The sequence below is a fragment of the Diprion similis genome, chromosome 10 (assembly GCF_021155765.1).
Source record: "Diprion similis isolate iyDipSimi1 chromosome 10, iyDipSimi1.1, whole genome shotgun sequence".
NCBI classification, from domain to species: Eukaryota; Metazoa; Arthropoda; class Insecta; order Hymenoptera; family Diprionidae; genus Diprion; species Diprion similis.
Genome location: NC_060114.1, coordinates 10,935,504 through 10,960,575, shown reverse-complemented (window position 1 = coordinate 10,960,575; position 25,072 = coordinate 10,935,504). Strand labels below are relative to the sequence as shown.

The following is a 25,072-nucleotide window of genomic DNA, read 5'->3' as shown; positions in this document are numbered from 1 at the left end:
TCCATGTGTTTTTTGAGTTCCTGGGGGTCGATTTACTCCGGAAAGGGTCATGCAATTCGATTCCGAAACGCAAAATTTTCGGCTCCGGAAATGAGGAAAAAACTAAGGCTAACCCCTTTGGATTTTTGGACAAAATTTCGACGAGTTTGAAAAATGCTGGAATAAATTCTTTAAGACACTATTCCGACGTAATTTTGCGAGAGAAATCGATTGAGCGCAGTCCGGATACGCTGCGAGCAACGCCTGAGAAGTTACAGGCAAATAACTGCTTATTTTCGTCCTCATTTCTCTGCTGTTGGTCCTACGCTCTTTTCCATGTGTTTTTTGAGTTCCTGGGGGTCGATTTACTCCGGAAAGGGTCATGCAATTCGATTCCGGAACGAGAAATTTTCGGCTCCGGAAATGAGAAATAAACTAAGGCTAACCCCTTTGGATTTTTGGCCAAAATTTCGACGAGTTTGAAAAATGCTGAAATAAATTCTTTAAGACACTATTCCGACGTAATTTTGCGAGAGGAATCGATTGAGCGCAGTCCGGATACGCTGCGAGCAACGCCTGAGAAGTTACAGGCAAATAACTGCTTATTTTCGTTTTCATTTCTCTGCTGTTGGTCCTACGCTCTTTTCCATGTGTTTTTTGAGTTCCTGGGGGTCGATTTACTCCGGAAAGGGTCATGCAATTCGATTCCGAAACGCAAAATTTTCGGCTCCGGAAATGAGGAAAAAACTAAGGCTAACCCCTTTGGATTTTTGGCCAAAATTTCGACGAGTTTGAAAAATGCTGGAATAAATTCTTTAAGACACTATTCCGACGTAATTTTGCGAGAGGAATCGATTGAGCGCAGTCCGGATACGCTGCGAGCAACGCCTGAGAAGTTACAGGCAAATAACTGCTTATTTTCGTCCTCATTTCTCTGCTGTTGGTCCTACGCTCTTTTCCATGTGTTTTTTGAGTTCCTGGGGGTCGATTTACTCCGGAAGGGGTCATGCAATTCGATTCCGGAACGAGAAATTTTCGGCTCCGGAAATGAGGAAAAAACTAAGGCTAACCCCTTTGGATTTTTGGCCAAAATTTCGACGAGTTTGAAAAATGCTGGAATAAATTCTTTAAGACACTATTCCGACGTAATTTTGCGAGAGGAATCGATTGAGCGCAGTCCCAATACGCTGCGAGCAACGCCTGAGAAGTTACAGGCAAATAACTGCTTATTTTCGTCCTCATTTCTCTGCTGTTGGTCCTACGCTCTTTTCCATGTGTTTTTTGAGTTCCTGGGGGTCGATTTACTCCGGAAAGGGTCATGCAATTCGATTCCGAAACGCAAAATTTTCGGCTCCGGAAATGAGGAAAAAACTAAGGCTAACCCCTTTGGATTTTTGGACAAAATTTCGACGAGTTTGAAAAATGCTGGAATAAATTCTTTAAGACACTATTCCGACGTAATTTTGCGAGAGAAATCGATTGAGCGCAGTCCGGATACGCTGCGAGCAACGCCTGAGAAGTTACAGGCAAATAACTGCTTATTTTCGTCCTCATTTCTCTGCTGTTGGTCCTACGCTCTTTTCCATGTGTTTTTTGAGTTCCTGGGGGTCGATTTACTCCGGAAAGGGTCATGCAATTCGATTCCGGAACGAGAAATTTTCGGCTCCGGAAATGAGAAATAAACTAAGGCTAACCCCTTTGGATTTTTGGCCAAAATTTCGACGAGTTTGAAAAATGCTGAAATAAATTCTTTAAGACACTATTCCGACGTAATTTTGCGAGAGGAATCGATTGAGCGCAGTCCGGATACGCTGCGAGCAACGCCTGAGAAGTTACAGGCAAATAACTGCTTATTTTCGTTTTCATTTCTCTGCTGTTGGTCCTACGCTCTTTTCCATGTGTTTTTTGAGTTCCTGGGGGTCGATTTACTCCGGAAAGGGTCATGCAATTCGATTCCGAAACGCAAAATTTTCGGCTCCGGAAATGAGGAAAAAACTAAGGCTAACCCCTTTGGATTTTTGGCCAAAATTTCGACGAGTTTGGAAAATGCTGGAATAAATTCTTCAAGACACTATTCCGACGTAATTTTGCGAGAGAAATCGATTGAGCGCAGTCCGGATACGCTGCGAGCAACGCCTGAGAAGTTACAGGCAAATAACTGCTTATTTTCGTCCTCATTTCTCTGCTGTTGGTCCTACGCTCTTTTTCATGTGTTTTTTGAGTTCCTGGGGGTCGATTTACTCCGGAAAGGGTCATGCAATTCGATTCCGGAACGAGAAATTTTCGGCTCCGGAAATGAGGAAAAAACTAAGGCTAACCCCTTTGGATTTTTGGCCAAAATTTCGACGAGTTTAAAAAATGCTGAAATAAATTCTTTAAGACACTATTCCAACGTAATTTTGCGAGAGGAATCGATTGAGCGCAGTCCGGATACGCTGCGAGGTACGCCTGAGAAGTTACAGGCAAATAACTGCTTATTTTCGTCCTCATTTCTCTGCTGTTGGTCCTACGCTCTTTTTCATGTGTTTTTTGAGTTCCTGGGGGTCGATTTACTCCGGAAAGGGTCATGCAATTCGATTCCGAAACGCAAAATTTTCGGCTCCGGAAATGAGGAAAAAACTAAGGCTAACCCCTTTGGATTTTTGGCCAAAATTTCGACGAGTTTGAAAAATGCTGGAATAAATTCTTTAAGACACTATTCCGACGTAATTTTGCGAGAGGAATCGATTGAGCGCAGTCCGGATACGCTGCGAGCAACGCCTGAGAAGTTACAGGCAAATAACTGCTTATTTTCGTCCTCATTTCTCTGCTGTTGGTCCTACGCTCTTTTCCATGTGTTTTTTGAGTTCCTGGGGGTCGATTTACTCCGGAAGGGGTCATGCAATTCGATTCCGGAACGAGAAATTTTCGGCTCCGGAAATGAGGAAAAAACTAAGGCTAACCCCTTTGGATTTTTGGCCAAAATTTCGACGAGTTTGAAAAATGCTGGAATAAATTCTTTAAGACACTATTCCGACGTAATTTTGCGAGAGGAATCGATTGAGCGCAGTCCCAATACGCTGCGAGCAACGCCTGAGAAGTTACAGGCAGATAACTGCTTATTTTCGTCCTCATTTCTCTGCTGTTGGTCCTACGCTCTTTTTCATGTGTTTTTTGAGTTCCTGGGGGTCGATTTACTCCGGAAAGGGTCATGCAATTCGATTCCGAAACGCAAAATTTTCGGCTCCGGAAATGAGGAAAAAACTAAGGCTAACCCCTTTGGATTTTTGGCCAAAATTTCGACGAGTTTGAAAAATGCTGGAATAAATTCTTTAAGACACTATTCCGACGTAATTTTGCGAGAGGAATCGATTGAGCGCAGTCCGGATACGCTGCGAGCAACGCCTGAGAAGTTACAGGCAAATAACTGCTTATTTTCGTCCTCATTTCTCTGCTGTTGGTCCTACGCTCTTTTCCATGTGTTTTTTGAGTTCCTGGGGGTCGATTTACTCCGGAAGGGGTCATGCAATTCGATTCCGGAACGAGAAATTTTCGGCTCCGGAAATGAGGAAAAAACTAAGGCTAACCCCTTTGGATTTTTGGCCAAAATTTCGACGAGTTTGAAAAATGCTGGAATAAATTCTTTAAGACACTATTCCGACGTAATTTTGCGAGAGGAATCGATTGAGCGCAGTCCGGATACGCTGCGAGCAACGCCTGAGAAGTTACAGGCAAATAACTGCTTATTTTCGTCCTCATTTCTCTGCTGTTGGTCCTACGCTCTTTTCCATGTGTTTTTTGAGTTCCTGGGGGTCGATTTACTCCGGAAAGGGTCATGCAATTCGATTCCGAAACGCAAAATTTTCGGCTCCGGAAATGAGGAAAAAACTAAGGCTAACCCCTTTGGATTTTTGGCCAAAATTTCGACGAGTTTGAAAAATGCTGGAATAAATTCTTTAAGACACTATTCCGACGTAATTTTGCGAGAGGAATCGATTGAGCGCAGTCCGGATACGCTGCGAGCAACGCCTGAGAAGTTACAGGCAAATAACTGCTTATTTTCGTCCTCATTTCTCTGCTGTTGGTCCTACGCTCTTTTCCATGTGTTTTTTGAGTTCCTGGGGGTCGATTTACTCCGGAAAGGGTCATGCAATTCGATTCCGGAACGAGAAATTTTCGGCTCCGGAAATGAGGAAAAAACTAAGGCTAACCCCTTTGGATTTTTGGCCAAAATTTCGACGAGTTTGAAAAATGCTGGAATGAATTCTTTAAGACACTATTCCGACGTAATTTTGCGAGAGGAATCGATTGAGCGCAGTCCGGATACGCTGCGAGCAACGCCTGAGAAGTAACAGGCAAATAACTGCTTATTTTCGTCCTCATTTCTCTGCTGTTGGTCCTACGCTCTTTTCCATGTGTTTTTTGAGTTCCTGGGGGTCGATTTACTCCGGAAAGGGTTATGCAATTCGATTCCGAAACGCAAAATTTTCGGCTACGGAAATGAGGAAAAAACTAAGGCTAACCCCGTTGGATTTTTGGCCAAAATTTCGACGAGTTTGAAAAATGCTGGAATAAATTCTTTAAGACACTATTCCGACGTAATTTTGCGAGAGGAATCGATTGAGCGCAGTCCCAATACGCTGCGAGCAACGCCTGAGAAGTTACAGGCAAATAACTGCTTATTTTCGTCCTCATTTCTCTGCTGTTGGTCCTACGCTCTTTTCCATGTGTTTTTTGAGTTCCTGGGGGTCGATTTACTCCGGAAAGGGTCATGCAATTCGATTCCGAAACGCAAAATTTTCGGCTCCGGAAATGAGGAAAAAAGTAAGGCTAACCCCTTTGGATTTTTGGCCAAAATTTCGACGAGTTTGAAAAATGCTGGAATAAATTCTTTAAGACACTATTCCGACGTAATTTTGCGAGAGGAATCGATTGAGCGCAGTCCGGATACGCTGCGAGCAACGCCTGAGAAGTAACAGGCAAATAACTGCTTATTTTCGTCCTCATTTCTCTGCTGTTGGTCCTACGCTCTTTTCCATGTGTTTTTTGAGTTCCTGGGGGTCGATTTACTCCGGAAAGGGTTATGCAATTCGATTCCGAAACGCAAAATTTTCGGCTACGGAAATGAGGAAAAAACTAAGGCTAACCCCGTTGGATTTTTGGCCAAAATTTCGACGAGTTTGAAAAATGCTGGAATAAATTCTTTAAGACACTATTCCGACGTAATTTTGCGAGAGGAATCGATTGAGCGCAGTCCCAATACGCTGCGAGCAACGCCTGAGAAGTTACAGGCAAATAACTGCTTATTTTCGTCCTCATTTCTCTGCTGTTGGTCCTACGCTCTTTTCCATGTGTTTTTTGAGTTCCTGGGGGTCGATTTACTCCGGAAAGGGTCATGCAATTCGATTCCGAAACGCAAAATTTTCGGCTCCGGAAATGAGGAAAAGACTAAGGCTAACCCCTTTGGATTTTTGGCCAAAATTTCGACGAGTTTGAAAAATGCTGAAATAAATTCTTTAAGACACTATTCCGACGTAATTTTGCGAGAGGAATCGATTGAGCGCAGTCCGGATACGCTGCGAGCAACGCCTGAGAAGTAACAGGCAAATAACTGCTTATTTTCGTCCTCATTTCTCTGCTGTTGGTCCTACGCTCTTTTCCATGTGTTTTTTGAGTTCCTGGGGGTCGATTTACTCCGGAAAGGGTCATGCAATTCGATTCCGAAACGCAAAATTTTCGGCTACGGAAATGAGGAAAAAACTAAGGCTAACCCCTTTGGATTTTTGGCCAAAATTTCGACGAGTTTGAAAAATGCTGGAATAAATTCTTTAAGACACTATTCCGACGTAATTTTGCGAGAGGAATCGATTGAGCGCAGTCCGGATACGCTGCGAGCAACGCCTGAGAAGTTACAGGCAAATAACTGCTTATTTTCGTCCTCATTTCTCTGCTGTTGGTCCTACGCTCTTTTCCATGTGTTTTTTGAGTTCCTGGGGGTCGATTCACTCCGGAAAGGGTCATGCAATTCGATTCCGAAACGCAAAATTTTCGGCTTCGGAAATGAGGAAAAAACTAAGGCTAACCCCTTTGGATTTTTGGCCAAAATTTCGACGAGTTTGAAAAATGCTGGAATAAATTCTTTAAGACACTATTCCGACGTAATTTTGCGAGAGGAATCAATTGAGCGCAGTCCCAATACGCTGCGAGCAACGCCTGAGAAGTTACAGGCAAATAACTGCTTATTTTCGTCCTCATTTCTCTGCTGTTGGTCCTACGCTCTTTTCCATGTGTTTTTTGAGTTCCTGGGGGTCGATTCACTCCGGAAAGGGTCATGCAATTCGATTCCGAAACGCAAAATTTTCGGCTCCGGAAATGAGGAAAAGACTAAGGCTAACCCCTTTGGATTTTTGGCCAAAATTTCGACGAGTTTGAAAAATGCTGGAATAAATTCTTTAAGACACTATTCCGACGTAATTTTGCGAGAGGAATCGATTAAGCGCAGTCCCAATACGCTGCGAGCAACGCCTGAGAAGTTACAGGCAAATAACTGCTTATTTTCGTCCTCATTTCTCTGCTGTTGGTCCTACGCTCTTTTCCATGTGTTTTTTGAGTTCCTGGGGGTCGATTCACTCCGGAGAGGGTCATGCAATTCGATTCCGAAACGCAAAATTTTCGGCTCCGGAAATGAGGAAAAGACTAAGGCTAACCCCTTTGGATTTTTGGCCAAAATTTCGACGAGTTTGAAAAATGCTGGAATAAATTCTTTAAGACACTATTCCGACGTAATTTTGCGAGAGGAATCGATTGAGCGCAGTCCGGATACGCTGCGAGCAACGCCTGAGAAGTTACAGGCAAATAACTGCTTATTTTCGTCCTCATTTCTCTGCTGTTGGTCCTACGCTCTTTTCCATGTGTTTTTTGAGTTCCTGGGGGTCGAGTACTCCGGAAAGGGTCATGCAATTCGATTCCGAAACGCAAAATTTTCGGCTCCGGAAATGAGGAAAAAACTAAGGCTAACCCCTTTGGATTTTTGGCCAAAATTTCGACGAGTTTGAAAAATGCTGGAATAAATTCTTTAAGACACTATTCCGACGTAATTTTGCGAGAGGAATCGATTGAGCGCAGTCCGGATACGCTGCGAGCAACGCCTGAGAAGTTACAGGCAAATAACTGCTTATTTTCGTCCTCATTTCTCTGCTGTTGGTCCTACGCTCTTTTCCATGTGTTTTTTGAGTTCCTGGGGGTCGATTTACTCCGGAAAGGGTCATGCAATTCGATTCCGAAACGCAAAATTTTCGGCTCCGGAAATGAGGAAAAAAGTAAGGCTAACCCCTTTGGATTTTTGGCCAAAATTTCGACGAGTTTGAAAAATGCTGGAATAAATTCTTTAAGACACTATTCCGACGTAATTTTGCGAGAGGAATCGATTGAGCGCAGTCCGGATACGCTGCGAGCAACGCCTGAGAAGTTACAGGCAAATAACTGCTTATTTTCGTCCTCATTTCTCTGCTGTTGGTCCTACGCTCTTTTCCATGTGTTTTTTGAGTTCCTGGGGGTCGATTTACTCCGGAAATGGTCATGCAATTCGATTCCGAAACGCAAAATTTTCGGCTACGGAAATGAGGAAAAAACTAAGGCTAACCCCTTTGGATTTTTGGCCAAAATTTCGACGAGTTTGAAAAATGCTGGAATAAATTCTTCAAGACACTATTCCGACGTAATTTTGCAAGAGGAATCGATTGAGCGCAGTCCGGATACGCTGCGAGCAACGCCTGAGAAGTTACAGGCAAATAACTGCTTATTTTCGTCCTCATTTCTCTGCTGTTGGTCCTACGCTCTTTTCCATGTGTTTTTTGAGTTCCTGGGGGTCGATTCACTCCGGAGAGGGTCATGCAATTCGATTCCGAAACGCAAAATTTTCGGCTCCGGAAATGAGGAAAAGACTAAGGCTAACCCCTTTGGATTTTTGGCCAAAATTTCGACGAGTTTGAAAAATGCTGGAATAAATTCTTTAAGACACTATTCCGACGTAATTTTGCGAGAGGAATCGATTGAGCGCAGTCCGGATACGCTGCGAGCAACGCCTGAGAAGTTACAGGCAAATAACTGCTTATTTTCGTCCTCATTTCTCTGCTGTTGGTCCTACGCTCTTTTCCATGTGTTTTTTGAGTTCCTGGGGGTCGAGTACTCCGGAAAGGGTCATGCAATTCGATTCCGAAACGCAAAATTTTCGGCTCCGGAAATGAGGAAAAAACTAAGGCTAACCCCTTTGGATTTTTGGCCAAAATTTCGACGAGTTTGAAAAATGCTGGAATAAATTCTTTAAGACACTATTCCGACGTAATTTTGCGAGAGGAATCGATTGAGCGCAGTCCGGATACGCTGCGAGCAACGCCTGAGAAGTTACAGGCAAATAACTGCTTATTTTCGTCCTCATTTCTCTGCTGTTGGTCCTACGCTCTTTTCCATGTGTTTTTTGAGTTCCTGGGGGTCGATTTACTCCGGAAAGGGTCATGCAATTCGATTCCGAAACGCAAAATTTTCGGCTCCGGAAATGAGGAAAAAAGTAAGGCTAACCCCTTTGGATTTTTGGCCAAAATTTCGACGAGTTTGAAAAATGCTGGAATAAATTCTTTAAGACACTATTCCGACGTAATTTTGCGAGAGGAATCGATTGAGCGCAGTCCGGATACGCTGCGAGCAACGCCTGAGAAGTTACAGGCAAATAACTGCTTATTTTCGTCCTCATTTCTCTGCTGTTGGTCCTACGCTCTTTTCCATGTGTTTTTTGAGTTCCTGGGGGTCGATTTACTCCGGAAAGGGTCATGCAATTCGATTCCGAAACGCAAAATTTTCGGCTACGGAAATGAGGAAAAAACTAAGGCTAACCCCTTTGGATTTTTGGCCAAAATTTCGACGAGTTTGAAAAATGCTGGAATAAATTCTTCAAGACACTATTCCGACGTAATTTTGCAAGAGGAATCGATTGAGCGCAGTCCGGATACGCTGCGAGCAACGCCTGAGAAGTTACAGGCAAATAACTGCTTATTTTCGTCCTCATTTCTCTGCTGTTGGTCCTACGCTCTTTTCCATGTGTTTTTTGAGTTCCTGGGGGTCGATTTACTCCGGAAAGGGTCATGCAATTCGATTCCGAAACGCAAAATTTTCGGCTCCGGAAATGAGGAAAAAAGTAAGGCTAACCCCTTTGGATTTTTGGCCAAAATTTCGACGAGTTTGAAAAATGCTGGAATAAATTCTTTAAGACACTATTCCGACGTAATTTTGCGAGAGGAATCGATTGAGCGCAGTCCGGATACGCTGCGAGCAACGCCTGAGAAGTTACAGGCAAATAACTGCTTATTTTCGTCCTCATTTCTCTGCTGTTGGTCCTACGCTCTTTTCCATGTGTTTTTTGAGTTCCTGGGGGTCGATTTACTCCGGAAAGGGTCATGCAATTCGATTCCGAAACGCAAAATTTTCGGCTACGGAAATGAGGAAAAAACTAAGGCTAACCCCTTTGGATTTTTGGCCAAAATTTCGACGAGTTTGAAAAATGCTGGAATAAATTCTTTAAGACACTATTCCGACGTAATTTTGCGAGAGGAATCGATTGAGCGCAGTCCGGATACGCTGCGAGCAACGCCTGAGAAGTGACAGGCAAATAACTGCTTATTTTCGTCCTCATTTCTCTGCTGTTGGTCCTACGCTCTTTTCCATGTGTTTTTTGAGTTCCTGGGGGTCGAGTACTCCGGAAAGGGTCATGCAATTCGATTCCGAAACGCAAAATTTTCGGCTCCGGAAATGAGGAAAAAACTAAGGCTAACCCCTTTGGATTTTTGGCCAAAATTTCGACGAGTTTGAAAAATGCTGGAATAAATTCTTTAAGACACTATTCCGACGTAATTTTGCGAGAGGAATCGATTGAGCGCAGTCCGGATACGCTGCGAGCAACGCCTGAGAAGTTACAGGCAAATAACTGCTTATTTTCGTCCTCATTTCTCTGCTGTTGGTCCTACGCTCTTTTCCATGTGTTTTTTGAGTTCCTGGGGGTCGATTTACTCCGGAAAGGGTCATGCAATTCGATTCCGAAACGCAAAATTTTCGGCTACGGAAATGACGAAAAAACTAAGGCTAACCCCTTTGGATTTTTGGCCAAAATTTCGACGAGTTTGAAAAATGCTGGAATAAATTCTTTAAGACACTATTCCGACGTAATTTTGCAAGAGGAATCGATTGAGCGCAGTCCGGATACGCTGCGAGCAACGCCTGAGAAGTTACAGGCAAATAACTGCTTATTTTCGTCCTCATTTCTCTGCTGTTGGTCCTACGCTCTTTTCCATGTGTTTTTTGAGTTCCTGGGGGTCGATTTACTCCGGAAAGGGTCATGCAATTCGATTCCGAAACGCAAAATTTTCGGCTCCGGAAATGAGGAAAAAAGTAAGGCTAACCCCTTTGGATTTTTGGCCAAAATTTCGACGAGTTTGAAAAATGCTGGAATAAATTCTTTGAGACACTATTCCGACGTAATTTTGCGAGAGGAATCGATTGAGCGCAGTCCGGATACGCTGCGAGCAACGCCTGAGAAGTTACAGGCAAATAACTGCTTATTTTCGTCCTCATTTCTCTGCTGTTGGTCCTACGCTCTTTTCCATGTGTTTTTTGAGTTCCTGGGGGTCGATTTACTCCGGAAAGGGTCATGCAATTCGATTCCGAAACGCAAAATTTTCGGCTCCGGAAATGAGGAAAAAAGTAAGGCTAACCCCTTTGGATTTTTGGCCAAAATTTCGACGAGTTTGAAAAATGCTGGAATAAATTCTTTCAGACACTATTCCGACGTAATTTTGCGAGAGGAATCGATTGAGCGCAGTCCGGATACGCTGCGAGCAACGCCTGAGAAGTAACAGGCAAATAACTGCTTATTTTCGTCCTCATTTCTCTGCTGTTGGTCCTACGCTCTTTTCCATGTGTTTTTTGAGTTCCTGGGGGTCGATTTACTCCGGAAAGGGTCATGCAATTCGATTCCGAAACGCAAAATTTTCGGCTACGGAAATGAGGAGAAAACTAAGGCTAACCCCTTTGGATTTTTGGCCAAAATTTCGACGAGTTTGAAAAATGCTGGAATAAATTCTTTAAGACACTATTCCGACGTAATTTTGCGAGAGGAATCGATTGAGCGCAGTCCCAATACGCTGCGAGCAACGCCTGAGAAGTTACAGGCAAATAACTGCTTATTTTCGTCCTCATTTCTCTGCTGTTGGTCCTACGCTCTTTTCCATGTGTTTTTTGAGTTCCTGGGGGTCGATTTACTCCGGAAAGGGTCATGCAATTCGATTCCGAAACGCAAAATTTTCGGCTCCGGAAATGAGGAAAAAACTAAGGCTAACCCCTTTGGATTTTTGGCCAAAATTTCGACGAGTTTGAGAAATGCTGGAATAAATTCTTTAAGACACTATTCCGACGTAATCTTGCGAGAGGAATCGATTGAGCGCAGTCGGGATACGCTGCGAGCAACGCCTGAGAAGTTACAGGCGCATAACTGCTTATTTTCGTCCTCATTTCTCTGCTGTTGGTCCTACGCTCTTTTCCATGTGTTTTTTGAGTTCCTGGGGGTCGATTTACTCCGGAAAGGGTCATGCAATTCGATTTCGAAACACAAAATTTTCGGCTCCGGAAATGAGGAAAAAACTAAGGCTAACCCCTTTGGATTTTTGGCCAAAATTTCGACGAGTTTGAAAAATGCTGGAATAAATTCTTTGAGACACTATTCCGACGTAATTTTGCGAGAGGAATCGATTGAGCGCAGTCCGGATACGCTGCGAGCAACGCCTGAGAAGTTACAGGCAAATAACTGCTTATTTTCGTCCTCATTTCTCTGCTGTTGGTCCTACGCTCTTTTCCATGTGTTTTTTGAGTTCCTGGGGGTCGATTTACTCCGGAAAGGGTCATGCAATTCGATTCCGAAACGCAAAATTTTCGGCTTCGGAAATGAGGAAAAAACTAAGGCTAACCCCTTTGGATTTTTGGCCAAAATTTCGACGAGTTTGAAAAATGCTGGAATAAATTCTTCAAGACACTATTCCGACGTAATTTTGCGAGAGGAATCGATTGAGCGCAGTCCCAATACGCTGCGAGCAACGCCTGAGAAGTTACAGGCAAATAACTGCTTATTTTCGTCCTCATTTTTCTGCTGTTGGTCCTACGCTCTTTTCCATGTGTTTTTTGAGTTCCTGGGGGTCGATTTACTCCGGAAAGGGTCATGCAATTCGATTCCGAAACGCAAAATTTTCGGCTCCGGAAATGAGGAAAAAACTAAGGCTAACCCCTTTGGATTTTTGGCCAAAATTTCGACGAGTTTGAAAAATGCTGGAATAAATTCTTCAAGACACTATTCCGACGTAATTTTGCGAGAGAAATCGATTGAGCGCAGTCCGGATACGCTGCGAGCAACGCCTGAGAAGTTACAGGCAAATAACTGCTTATTTTCGTCCTTATTTCTCTGCTGTTGGTCCTACGCTCTTTTTCATGTGTTTTTTGAGTTCCTGGGGGTCGATTTACTCCGGAAAGGGTCATGCAATTCGATTCCGAAACGCAAAATTTTCGGCTTCGGAAATGAGGAAAAAACTAAGGCTAACCCCTTTGCATTTTTGGCCAAAATTTCGACGAGTTTGAAAAATGCTAGAATAAATTCTTGAAGACACTATTCCGACGTAATTTTGCGAGAGGAATCGATTGAGCGCAGTCCCAATACGCTGCGAGCAACGCCTGAGAAGTTACAGCAAATAACTGCTTATTTTCGTCCTCATTTCTCTGCTGTTGGTCCTACGCTCTTTTCCATGTGTTTTTTGAGTTCCTGGGGGTCGATTTACTCCGGAAAGGGTCATGCAATTCGATTTCGAAACGCAAAATTTTCGGCTCCGGAAATGAGGAAAAAACTAAGGCTAACCCCTTTGGATTTTTGGCCAAAATTTCGACGAGTTTGAAAAATGCTGGAATAAATTCTTTGAGACACTATTCCGACGTAATTTTGCGAGAGGAATCGATTGAGCGCAGTCCGGATACGCTGCGAGCAACGCCTGAGAAGTTACAGGCAAATAACTGCTTATTTTCGTCCTCATTTCTCTGCTGTTGGTCCTACGCTCTTTTCCATGTGTTTTTTGAGTTCCTGGGGGTCGATTTACTCCGGAAAGGGTCATGCAATTCGATTCCGAAACGCAAAATTTTCGGCTTCGGAAATGAGGAAAAAACTAAGGCTAACCCCTTTGGATTTTTGGCCAAAATTTCGACGAGTTTGAAAAATGCTGGAATAAATTCTTCAAGACACTATTCCGACGTAATTTTGCGAGAGGAATCGATTGAGCGCAGTCCCAATACGCTGCGAGCAACGCCTGAGAAGTTACAGGCAAATAACTGCTTATTTTCGTCCTCATTTTTCTGCTGTTGGTCCTACGCTCTTTTCCATGTGTTTTTTGAGTTCCTGGGGGTCGATTTACTCCGGAAAGGGTCATGCAATTCGATTCCGAAACGCAAAATTTTCGGCTCCGGAAATGAGGAAAAAACTAAGGCTAACCCCTTTGGATTTTTGGCCAAAATTTCGACGAGTTTGAAAAATGCTGGAATAAATTCTTTGAGACACTATTCCGACGTAATTTTGCGAGAGGAATCGATTGAGCGCAGTCCGGATACGCTGCGAGCAACGCCTGAGAAGTTACAGGCAAATAACTGCTTATTTTCGTCCTCATTTCTCTGCTGTTGGTCCTACGCTCTTTTCCATGTGTTTTTTGAGTTCCTGGGGGTCGATTTACTCCGGAAAGGGTCATGCAATTCGATTCCGAAACGCAAAATTTTCGGCTCCGGAAATGAGGAAAAAACTAAGGCTAACCCCTTTGGATTTTTGGCCAAAATTTCGACGAGTTTGAAAAATGCTGGAAAAAATTCTTTGAGACACTATTCCGACGTAATTTTGCGAGAGGAATCGATTGAGCGCAGTCCCAATACGCTGCGAGCAACGCCTGAGAAGTTACAGGCAAATAACTGCTTATTTTCGTCCTCATTTCTCTGCTGTTGGTCCTACGCTCTTTTCCATGTGTTTTTTGAGTTCCTGGGGGTCGATTTACTCCGGAAAGGGTCATGCAATTCGATTCCGAAGCGCAAAATTTTCGGCTCCGGAAATGAGGAAAAAACTAAGGCTAACCCCTTTGGATTTTTGGCCAAAATTTCGACGAGTTTGAAAAATGCTGAAATAAATTCTTTAAGACACTATTCCGACGTAATTTTGCGAGAGGAATCGATTGAGCGCAGTCCGGATACGCTGCGAGCAACGCCTGAGAAGTTACAGGCAAATAACTGCTTATTTTCGTCCTCATTTCTCTGCTGTTGGTCCTACGCTCTTTTCCATGTGTTTTTTGAGTTCCTGGGGGTCGATTTACTCCGGAAAGGGTCATGCAATTCGATTCCGAAACGCAAAATTTTCGGCTCCGGAAATGAGGAAAAAACTAAGGCTAACCCCTTTGGATTTTTGGCCAAAATTTCGACGAGTTTGAAAAATGCTGGAAAAAATTCTTTGAGACACTATTCCGACGTAATTTTGCGAGAGGAATCGATTGAGCGCAGTCCCAATACGCTGCGAGCAACGCCTGAGAAGTTACAGGCAAATAACTGCTTATTTTCGTCCTCATTTCTCTGCTGTTGGTCCTACGCTCTTTTCCATGTGTTTTTTGAGTTCCTGGGGGTCGATTTACTCCGGAAAGGGTCATGCAATTCGATTCCGAAACGCAAAATTTTCGGCTCCGGAAATGAGGAAAAAACTAAGGCTAACCCCTTTGGATTTTTGGCCAAAATTTCGACGAGTTTGAAAAATGCTGAAATAAATTCTTTAAGACACTATTCCGACGTAATTTTGCGAGAGGAATCGATTGAGCGCAGTCCCAATACGCTGCGAGCAACGCCTGAGAAGTTACAGGCAAATAACTGCTTATTTTCGTCCTCATTTCTCTGCTGTTGGTCCTACGCTCTTTTCCATGTGTTTTTTGAGTTCCTGGGGGTCGATTTACTCCGGAAAGGGTCATGCAATTCGATTCCGAAACGCAAAATTTTCGGCTCCGGAAATGAGGAAAAAACTAAGGCTAACCCCTTTGGATTTTTGGCCAAAATTTCGACGAGTTTGAGAAATGCTGGAATAAATTCTTTAAGACACTATTCCGACGTAATCTTGCGAGAGGAATCGATTGAGCGCAGTCGGGATACGCTGCGAGCAACGCCTGAGAAGTTACAGGCGCATAACTGCTTATTTTCGTCCTCATTTCTCTGCTGTTGGTCCTACGCTCTTTTCCATGTGTTTTTTGAGTTCCTGGGGGTCGATTTACTCCGGAAAGGGTCATGCAATTCGATTTCGAAACACAAAATTTTCGGCTCCGGAAATGAGGAAAAAACTAAGGCTAACCCCTTTGGATTTTTGGCCAAAATTTCGACGAGTTTGAAAAATGCTGGAATAAATTCTTTGAGACACTATTCCGACGTAATTTTGCGAGAGGAATCGATTGAGCGCAGTCCGGATACGCTGCGAGCAACGCCTGAGAAGTTACAGGCAAATAACTGCTTATTTTCGTCCTCATTTCTCTGCTGTTGGTCCTACGCTCTTTTCCATGTGTTTTTTGAGTTCCTGGGGGTCGATTTACTCCGGAAAGGGTCATGCAATTCGATTCCGAAACGCAAAATTTTCGGCTTCGGAAATGAGGAAAAAACTAAGGCTAACCCCTTTGGATTTTTGGCCAAAATTTCGACGAGTTTGAAAAATGCTGGAATAAATTCTTCAAGACACTATTCCGACGTAATTTTGCGAGAGGAATCGATTGAGCGCAGTCCCAATACGCTGCGAGCAACGCCTGAGAAGTTACAGCAAATAACTGCTTATTTTCGTCCTCATTTCTCTGCTGTTGGTCCTACGCTCTTTTCCATGTGTTTTTTGAGTTCCTGGGGGTCGATTTACTCCGGAAAGGGTCATGCAATTCGATTTCGAAACGCAAAATTTTCGGCTCCGGAAATGAGGAAAAAACTAAGGCTAACCCCTTTGGATTTTTGGCCAAAATTTCGACGAGTTTGAAAAATGCTGGAATAAATTCTTTGAGACACTATTCCGACGTAATTTTGCGAGAGGAATCGATTGAGCGCAGTCCGGATACGCTGCGAGCAACGCCTGAGAAGTTACAGGCAAATAACTGCTTATTTTCGTCCTCATTTCTCTGCTGTTGGTCCTACGCTCTTTTCCATGTGTTTTTTGAGTTCCTGGGGGTCGATTTACTCCGGAAAGGGTCATGCAATTCGATTCCGAAACGCAAAATTTTCGGCTTCGGAAATGAGGAAAAAACTAAGGCTAACCCCTTTGGATTTTTGGCCAAAATTTCGACGAGTTTGAAAAATGCTGGAATAAATTCTTCAAGACACTATTCCGACGTAATTTTGCGAGAGGAATCGATTGAGCGCAGTCCCAATACGCTGCGAGCAACGCCTGAGAAGTTACAGGCAAATAACTGCTTATTTTCGTCCTCATTTTTCTGCTGTTGGTCCTACGCTCTTTTCCATGTGTTTTTTGAGTTCCTGGGGGTCGATTTACTCCGGAAAGGGTCATGCAATTCGATTCCGAAACGCAAAATTTTCGGCTCCGGAAATGAGGAAAAAACTAAGGCTAACCCCTTTGGATTTTTGGCCAAAATTTCGACGAGTTTGAAAAATGCTGGAATAAATTCTTTGAGACACTATTCCGACGTAATTTTGCGAGAGGAATCGATTGAGCGCAGTCCGGATACGCTGCGAGCAACGCCTGAGAAGTTACAGGCAAATAACTGCTTATTTTCGTCCTCATTTCTCTGCTGTTGGTCCTACGCTCTTTTCCATGTGTTTTTTGAGTTCCTGGGGGTCGATTTACTCCGGAAAGGGTCATGCAATTCGATTCCGAAACGCAAAATTTTCGGCTCCGGAAATGAGGAAAAAACTAAGGCTAACCCCTTTGGATTTTTGGCCAAAATTTCGACGAGTTTGAAAAATGCTGGAAAAAATTCTTTGAGACACTATTCCGACGTAATTTTGCGAGAGGAATCGATTGAGCGCAGTCCCAATACGCTGCGAGCAACGCCTGAGAAGTTACAGGCAAATAACTGCTTATTTTCGTCCTCATTTCTCTGCTGTTGGTCCTACGCTCTTTTCCATGTGTTTTTTGAGTTCCTGGGGGTCGATTTACTCCGGAAAGGGTCATGCAATTCGATTCCGAAACGCAAAATTTTCGGCTCCGGAAATGAGGAAAAAACTAAGGCTAACCCCTTTGGATTTTTGGCCAAAATTTCGACGAGTTTGAAAAATGCTGAAATAAATTCTTTAAGACACTATTCCGACGTAATTTTGCGAGAGGAATCGATTGAGCGCAGTCCGGATACGCTGCGAGCAACGCCTGAGAAGTTACAGGCAAATAACTGCTTATTTTCGTCCTCATTTCTCTGCTGTTGGTCCTACGCTCTTTTCCATGTGTTTTTTGAGTTCCTGGGGGTCGATTTACTCCGGAAAGGGTCATGCAATTCGATTCCGAAACGCAAAATTTTCGGCTCCGGAAATGAGGAAAAAACTAAGGCTAACCCCTTTGGATTTTTGGCCAAAATTTCGACGAGTTTGAAAAATGCTGGAAAAAATTCTTTGAGACACTGTTCCGACGTAATTTTGCGAGAGGAATCGATTGAGCGCAGTCCCAATACGCTGCGAGCAACGCCTGAGAAGTTACAGGCAAATAACTGCTTATTTTCGTCCTCATTTCTCTGCTGTTGGTCCTACGCTCTTTTCCATGTGTTTTTTGAGTTCCTGGGGGTCGATTTACTCCGGAAAGGGTCATGCAATTCGATTCCGAAACGCAAAATTTTCGGCTCCGGAAATGAGGAAAAAACTAAGGCTAACCCCTTTGGATTTTTGGCCAAAATTTCGACGAGTTTGAAAAATGCTGAAATAAATTCTTTAAGACACTATTCCGACGTAATTTTGCGAGAGGAATCGATTGAGCGCAGTCCGGATACGCTGCGAGCAACGCCTGAGAAGTTACAGGCAAATAACTGCTTATTTTCGTCCTCATTTCTCTGCTGTTGGTCCTACGCTCTTTTCCATGTGTTTTTTGAGTTCCTGGGGGTCGATTTACTCCGGAAAGGGTCATGCAATTCGATTCCGAAACGCAAAATTTTCGGCTACGGAAATGAGGAAAAAACTAAGGCTAACCCCTTTGGATTTTTGGATAAAATTTCGACGAGTTTGAAAAATGCTGGAATAAATTCTTTAAGACACTATTCCGACGTAATTTTGCGAGAGGAATCGATTGAGCGCAGTCTGGATACGCTGCGAGCAACGCCTGAGAAGTTACAGGCAAATAACTGCTTATTTTCGTCCTCATTTCTCTGCTGTTGGTCCTACGCTCTTTTCCATGTGTTTTTTGAGTTCCTGGGGGTCGATTTACTCCGGAAAGGGTCATGCAATTCGATTCCGGAACGAGAAATTTTCGGCTCCGGAAATGAGGAAAAAACTAAGGCTAACCCCTTTGGATTTTTGGCCAAAATTTCGACGAGTTTGAAAAATGCTGGAATAAATTCTTTAAGACACTATTCCGACGTAATTTTGCGAGAGGAATCGATTGAGCGCAGTCCGGATACGCTGCGAGCAACGCCTGAGAAGTTACAGGCAAATAACTGCTTATTTTCGTCCTCATTTCTCTGCTGTTGGTCCTACGCTCTTTTTCATGTGTTTTTTGAGTTCCTGGGGGTCGATTCACTCCGGAAAGGGTCATGCAATTCGATTCCGAAACGAGAAATTTTCGGCTCCGGAAATGAGGAAAAAACTAAGGCTAACCCCTTTGGATTTTTGGCCAAAATTTCGACGAGTTTGAAAAATGCTGGAATAAATTCTTTAAGACACTATTCCGACGTAATTTTGCGAGAGGAATCGATTGAGCGCAGTCCGGATACGCTGCGAGCAACGCCTGAGAAGTTACAGGCAAATAACTGCTTCTTTTCGTCCTCATTTCTCTGCTGTTGGTCCTACGCTCTTTTCCATGTGTTTTTTGAGTTCCTGGGGGTCGATTTACTCCGGAAAGGGTCATGCAATTCGATTCCGAAACGCAAAATTTTCGGCTTCGGAAATGAGGAAAAAACTAAGGCTAACCCCTTTGGATTTTTGGCCAAAATTTCGACGAGTTTGAAAAATGCTGGAATAAATTCTTTAAGACACTATTCCGACGTAATTTTGCGAGAGGAATCGATTGAGCGCAGTCCGGATACGCTGCGAGCAACGCCTGAGAAGTTACAGGCAAATAACTGCTCATTTTCGTCCTCATTTCTCTGCTGTTGGTCCTACGCTCTTTTCCATGTGTTTTTTGAGTTCCTGGGGGTCGATTTACTCCGGAAAGGGTCATGCAATTCGATTCCGGAACGAGAAATTTTCGGCTCCGGAAATGAGGAAAAAACTAAGGCTAACCCCTTTGGATTTTTGGCCAAAATTTCGACGAGTTTGAAAAATGCTGGAATAAATTCTTTAAGACACTATTCCGACGTAATTTTGCGAGAGGAATCGATTGAGCGCAGTCCGGATACGCTGCGAGCAACGCCTGAGAAGTTACAGGCAAATAACTGCTTATTCTCGTCCTCATTTCTCTGCTGTTGGTCCTACGCTCTTTTCCATGTGTTTTTTGAGTTCCTGGGGGTCGATTTACTCCGGAAAGGGTCATGCAATTCGATTCCGAAACGAGAAATTTTCGGCTCCGGAAATGAGGAAAAAACTAAGGCTAACCCCTTTGGATTTTTGGCCAAAATTTCGACGAGTTTGAAAAATGCTGGAATAAATTCTTTAAGACACTATTCCGACGTAATTTTGCGAGAGGAATCGATTGAGCGCAGTCCGGATACGCTGCGAGCAACGCCTGAGAAGTTACAGGCAAATAACTGCTTATTCTCGTCCTCATTTCTCTGCTGTTGGTCCTACGCTCTTTTCCATGTGTTTTTTGAGTTCTTGGGGGTCGATTTACTCCGGAAAGGGTCATGCAATTCGATTCCGAAACGCAAAATTTTCGGCTCCGGAAATGAGGAAAAAACTAAGGCTAACCCCTTTGGATTTTTGGCCAAAATTTCGACGAGTTTGAAAAATGCTGGAATAAATTCTTCAAGACACTATTCCGACGTAATTTTGCGAGAGGAATCGATTCAGCGCAGTCCCAATACGCTGCGAGCAACGCCTGAGAAGTTACAGGCAAATAACTGCTTATTTTCGTCCTCATTTCTCTGCTGTTGGTCCTACGCTCTTTTCCATGTGTTTTTTGAGTTCCTGGGGGTCGATTTACTCCGAAAAGGGTCATGCAATTCGATTCCGGAACGAGAAATTTTCGGCTCCGGAAATGAGGAAAAAACTAAGGCTAACCCCTTTGGATTTTTGGCCAAAATTTCGACGAGTTTGAAAAATGCTGGAATAAATTCTTTAAGACACTATTCCGACGTAATTTTGCGAGAGGAATCGATTGAGCGCAGTCCGGATACGCTGCGAGCAACGCCTGAGAAGTTACAGGCAAATCACTGCTTATTCTCGTCCTCATTTCTCTGCTGTTGGTCCTACGCTCTTTTCCATGTGTTTTTTGAGTTCCTGGGGGTCGATTTACTCCGGAAAGGGTCATGCAATTCGATTCCGAAACGAAAAATTTTTGGCTCTCAAAATGACTGAAAAAGTAAGGTTAACCCCTTTGGATTGTTGGCGAAAACTTTGGCGATTTTGGAAAGTGCCGCAAACTATTTCTTCATGCACTTCTTAGACGTAATTTCGCGAAAGATATCGATTTGGCGCAGTCTCAATACGCTGCGATCAACGGTACAAGAGTTACAGCCAAAAAACGAAACCTTCAATTGGGTGATTTTTCTGCTGCTGAATTTCTGGTCGTCATCCCTCTGCCGATAATCCTACGCACTTTTGCCGCGTTTTCCGAGTTTTTGGTGGTGCAATTGATCTATAAAGAAATATACGCACTGATTTCCAGACGGAAAATTTTCGGCTTCCAAAATTACGGAAAAAGTAATCCTAACTTCTTCGGATTCTTGCCAAAAATTTCGCCGACTCTGAAAAGTGCTGTCATTATCACAATGAGGCATAATTCTGACGTTATTTCGCGAGACAAACCGATTAAGTGCAGTCCGAATACGCTGCGAGCAACCGATCAAAAGGTACAGCCAAAAAACCAAACCTCCCACTCTTAATATCTCTGCTGCAGCTCTCTTTGTTGTCATTCCCTTGCTGTTGGTCGGTAATTCCAATTGATTCTGAGACGAAAAATTCACAGTCACAAATAAAAAGAAACGGTAAACCCGTTCGGATTTTCCGCTCAAATTTCGACGATTTCGAAAATTGCTGTAAACAATCCTCTTCTTTGCCTTTGTGACGTAATCTCACCAGAGAAATCGATGCAACGCAGTCCGAAGACGCTGCGAGCAATGGATCAAGAGTTGCAGCCAATGAATGAACCTTTCCTATTACACTATCTGTCGTGATACTCAAGGTTGTATAGACATAAATTTCAAACAAAGTAAATATCTTATGTCACGAAATTTGACAATTAGATTTTTTTGTCAATTCCATATCATTCACATCGTAGCCATATACCAGCAGCCAGATTATACGTTTCGTTCATTTATTTACACAGTCAATAATTCATTTACAAAGTATAGTTAAAAGAACGGTGTATGTAACTAAATTGTAAATATAAATTGTCTCCCTACGAATATTTATATAAATAAGAAACTATGTCAGTCACGTCCATTCAACCTATTGGTATAATTCTTTGTCCTTAGTTCAAATCGTTCTCATAAACATCACTCATCAACTCAGTCATGTGATGTTTCTCACCGCGTTTTTGAAATTACGAAGAACCTCTGACTTGTCAAACGTGTGAATAATTCATCACTTCCACTAATCTCGTAATTCCCATCAGCGTTTTAAGAATTTGAATTGTTACACTGTGCTGCTGATCCTTCCTTCGTCATTTCTCTGCTGTTGGTCCCGCGCTCTTTTTGAGGTGTTTCCTGCGATCCTGGGGGTCTAATTAGTCTAGAAAGGGTCATACAAATCGATTTTTCACTCAAAAAAAAAGTAAGGCCAACCCATTTAGATTTTTCGTGAAAATTTCGGCAATTTTAAAAAGTGCTGCAAACTATCCTTACATGCACTCTTCCGAGGTCATTTTGCGAGAGAAGTCGATTGAACGCAGTCCGAATACGCTGCGAGCAACGGATCATGAGTTACAGCCAAAAGACGAAACATCCTTTTCGTAATATCTCTGCTGCACATCTTTCTTCGTCATTTCTGCGCTGTTGGTCCTACGTCCTTTTTGAGCTGTTCTTTGCAATCCTGAGGGTCCATGCAAATCTCATACATCTTTGAACACAAAAGTTCACTTATACTTTGTGTTTCGTAATCTCAATTTGACTTCATAAACGTGTGACGCCGTAACCCTAATAATTGTAAAACCCTGAAGCTTGGATTACCGTTTGCAACGTAGTTAAGGATTACAATGAAATTTGTAAATTTAATAATTCATGACTCAGTCATTCTTTTTTATACGTCTGTAAAGAGGTGTACAATAGGGAAAGGCATTAGTTCAGTTATGAACTGAGATCTTTCTAGGATCTGTATTGTGCATTGACGAACGGATTGAATGATACGAGTGAAAGTATAGCAAAAGGGTTCAAATGTCTATTTCTCACAAAAGAGTCCCTCGTGACTTCTGATTAGTTTCCTTTCCTGCATTACATTTCTTGATCCTGATCATACGATGAAATTGAACTACTAAAATGTAATTAGAGCGAATTAAGGTTCAGCCCATTTCATCGCGAATCTTTTTCCGTATACCTATCTCTTTTACCTCTTGTAATTTTTCATTCGATTCATCCTATATATATATATATATATATATATATACCCCATCTGCCTTGTATTGTCGTACTCTCGAATGGATCTTAGGATGATATAAAGGGGACATGAAAGAGATTAATAACGAATAATCTGATAACCCATAGAGGCTAGACTCTAGAGAAACGGACGCGGGAAGTGATTCCCCAGCTTGGGCAGGGGAGTAATAGCTAACCTCTACTCTTTTGTAGTACTTATACTCATACCTCTTTAGAAGAACGAAGCTAAGTACAGATCATATACCTGCCTTGACAGTAACCATGGAAACCATTTTGATATCCAATAATTAATCCTCCCAACGTTGCCAACTCGATTGCTCTTTGTTCCTGTACTTGATCTTGCGCAAAAGATGATTTCTTCAATGTATTCCGATTTGATATTCCAGTACTGAGTATCTCGGAATTTTATTGGTAAAAAAGCGAACAAGAAACGAATCGATGGTTCAGCACCTAGTCTGACATGTCGATGATTACCTTGTGCCTAATGGTTTCCTGTCTAATGGTTATTTTGGCCGAAACTCCAAGGGATAGCTTATTTTCCCAAGGTCCTACGGTTTGTTTTCCGGTCAGAGTATTTCTCTTCGAAGACCTTAAGATACGTGCATCATGGGACCGGGCATAACTGGCCTACCGACACAAGCCCATTACTTTTTCTCGAAAGAATCGGAAATGATCATTTATCTCGTTCAAAAGTTTCTCAGCACAGACGCTTCGACGCGCCATATATACCATTTCAGCTTTTCCACGATAGATTGAAGCTCTACTCTGGGTTGTTTTCAACTCACGCTGATGCCAAAGTAGGCAGGTACCGTATAAGCTGAGAACCAAGTCTGGCCCTTTGTCATTAACCAACACGATTCTCGTCTTACTTTTATACCAGCTTTTCTCTTCACTCTTGGCGACGTGTAAAATTTTGAAAACGCTAATATTCAAACCATCACGAAATAATTTATTCCGTTGTCAAAGTTCGGAAAGAAAGAGAATCAAAAATTTAAACTAAGATAGAATAAGACTTTCCGACTAGACGGGATAAGGTACGAAAATGAAACTCTCACCTCTGTTTACCACCTTGCATAATACAAATTTGAAACAAAAAAATCAATGCAAAAGAAAAAAGGGGAAAAAAGCAAGACGTATTATCCACAATAAATCTAGTTATTACAGGGGAAAACTTTCCTCTTTCTCTAATATTTATCCGTCATTTTCTTTGGCTAAAGTTCTGGCACGATCTGTGATCGCCCTATTAGGATCATTCATTATTTTGTTTCACGGGGGGGAAAAGTTGGATCATCGACTCTCGGGTTTTCCCTCGGATGCTGAGGGAGGATATCCGGACATGTCTCCCCTGACTCTCAGGGCACCACTACATCCACCTCGCTCGTCCTCGTCCTCGTCCTCGTCCTCGTCGTTGTTATTGATACTCCATAGCAAAAGTTTTCCATTCTCTCGCTGTAGGCGAGATCCGTTGTCAACTATACGGATAAAAACATATTTGCCCGTAGTCGCCGAGTGCGCAAACACACGACTGATATACTTACACACACCGTGAAACGTACACAAACTTATCTTGCAGGCTCATTTCTCATTTACTTCTCGCCAACTGTTTTCCCCGGCCATATTCCGCCTCCCAAAACTTTACCACTGAAAGACACGTCTCGTCGCGACTCTCTCTTTCTTTTTCTCTTCCTCTTTCTTTCTCTCTCGCGAGTTTTTGAGCCGAGAAAATTTCGGCCCGTATACTGACTGTTCTCTTATTCTTTTGTTATTTTTCTCTATTTACGATTTGAAGAGCAAGAAGTAGAAACGAGAATCCCTCAACGAGGAGTTGCCTTCATTTCTATTTTCTCCGTAATGTCAGTTCTCTTTCAAAAATCATCCTTATTCTGCGATCACTCTCACAGTCAACTTTTTTACCCAACTAACGAGACAAAAAATCTCGTTATTTCTCCGCCACAGAAAAGAAAGTCATGTAAATAAAGTCCAACGGTGCGAAAATCCGTACCTGCAAGTGCAAATCGAACCACCACGCTCTTCTTTATCTGTAGTTTTATAATCTGTTTCCGATTGTGAATTGCACGGCTCGAGGTCCCTTCGAGCAACACTATACAGTGCATTAATGGCCACACTATCGATTACTGGTGTCAATCCTCGAG

The 25,072-nt window shown here is 42.8% G+C and overlaps 1 protein-coding gene across 1 annotated transcript in view; it reads left to right on the top strand.

The window, feature by feature from the left end:
- LOC124411139 (semaphorin-2A) overlaps positions 1-25,072 on the top strand; it is a 282,298-nt gene that overhangs the window by 117,794 nt on the left and 139,432 nt on the right. The gene's annotated exons all lie outside the window — the stretch shown is intronic.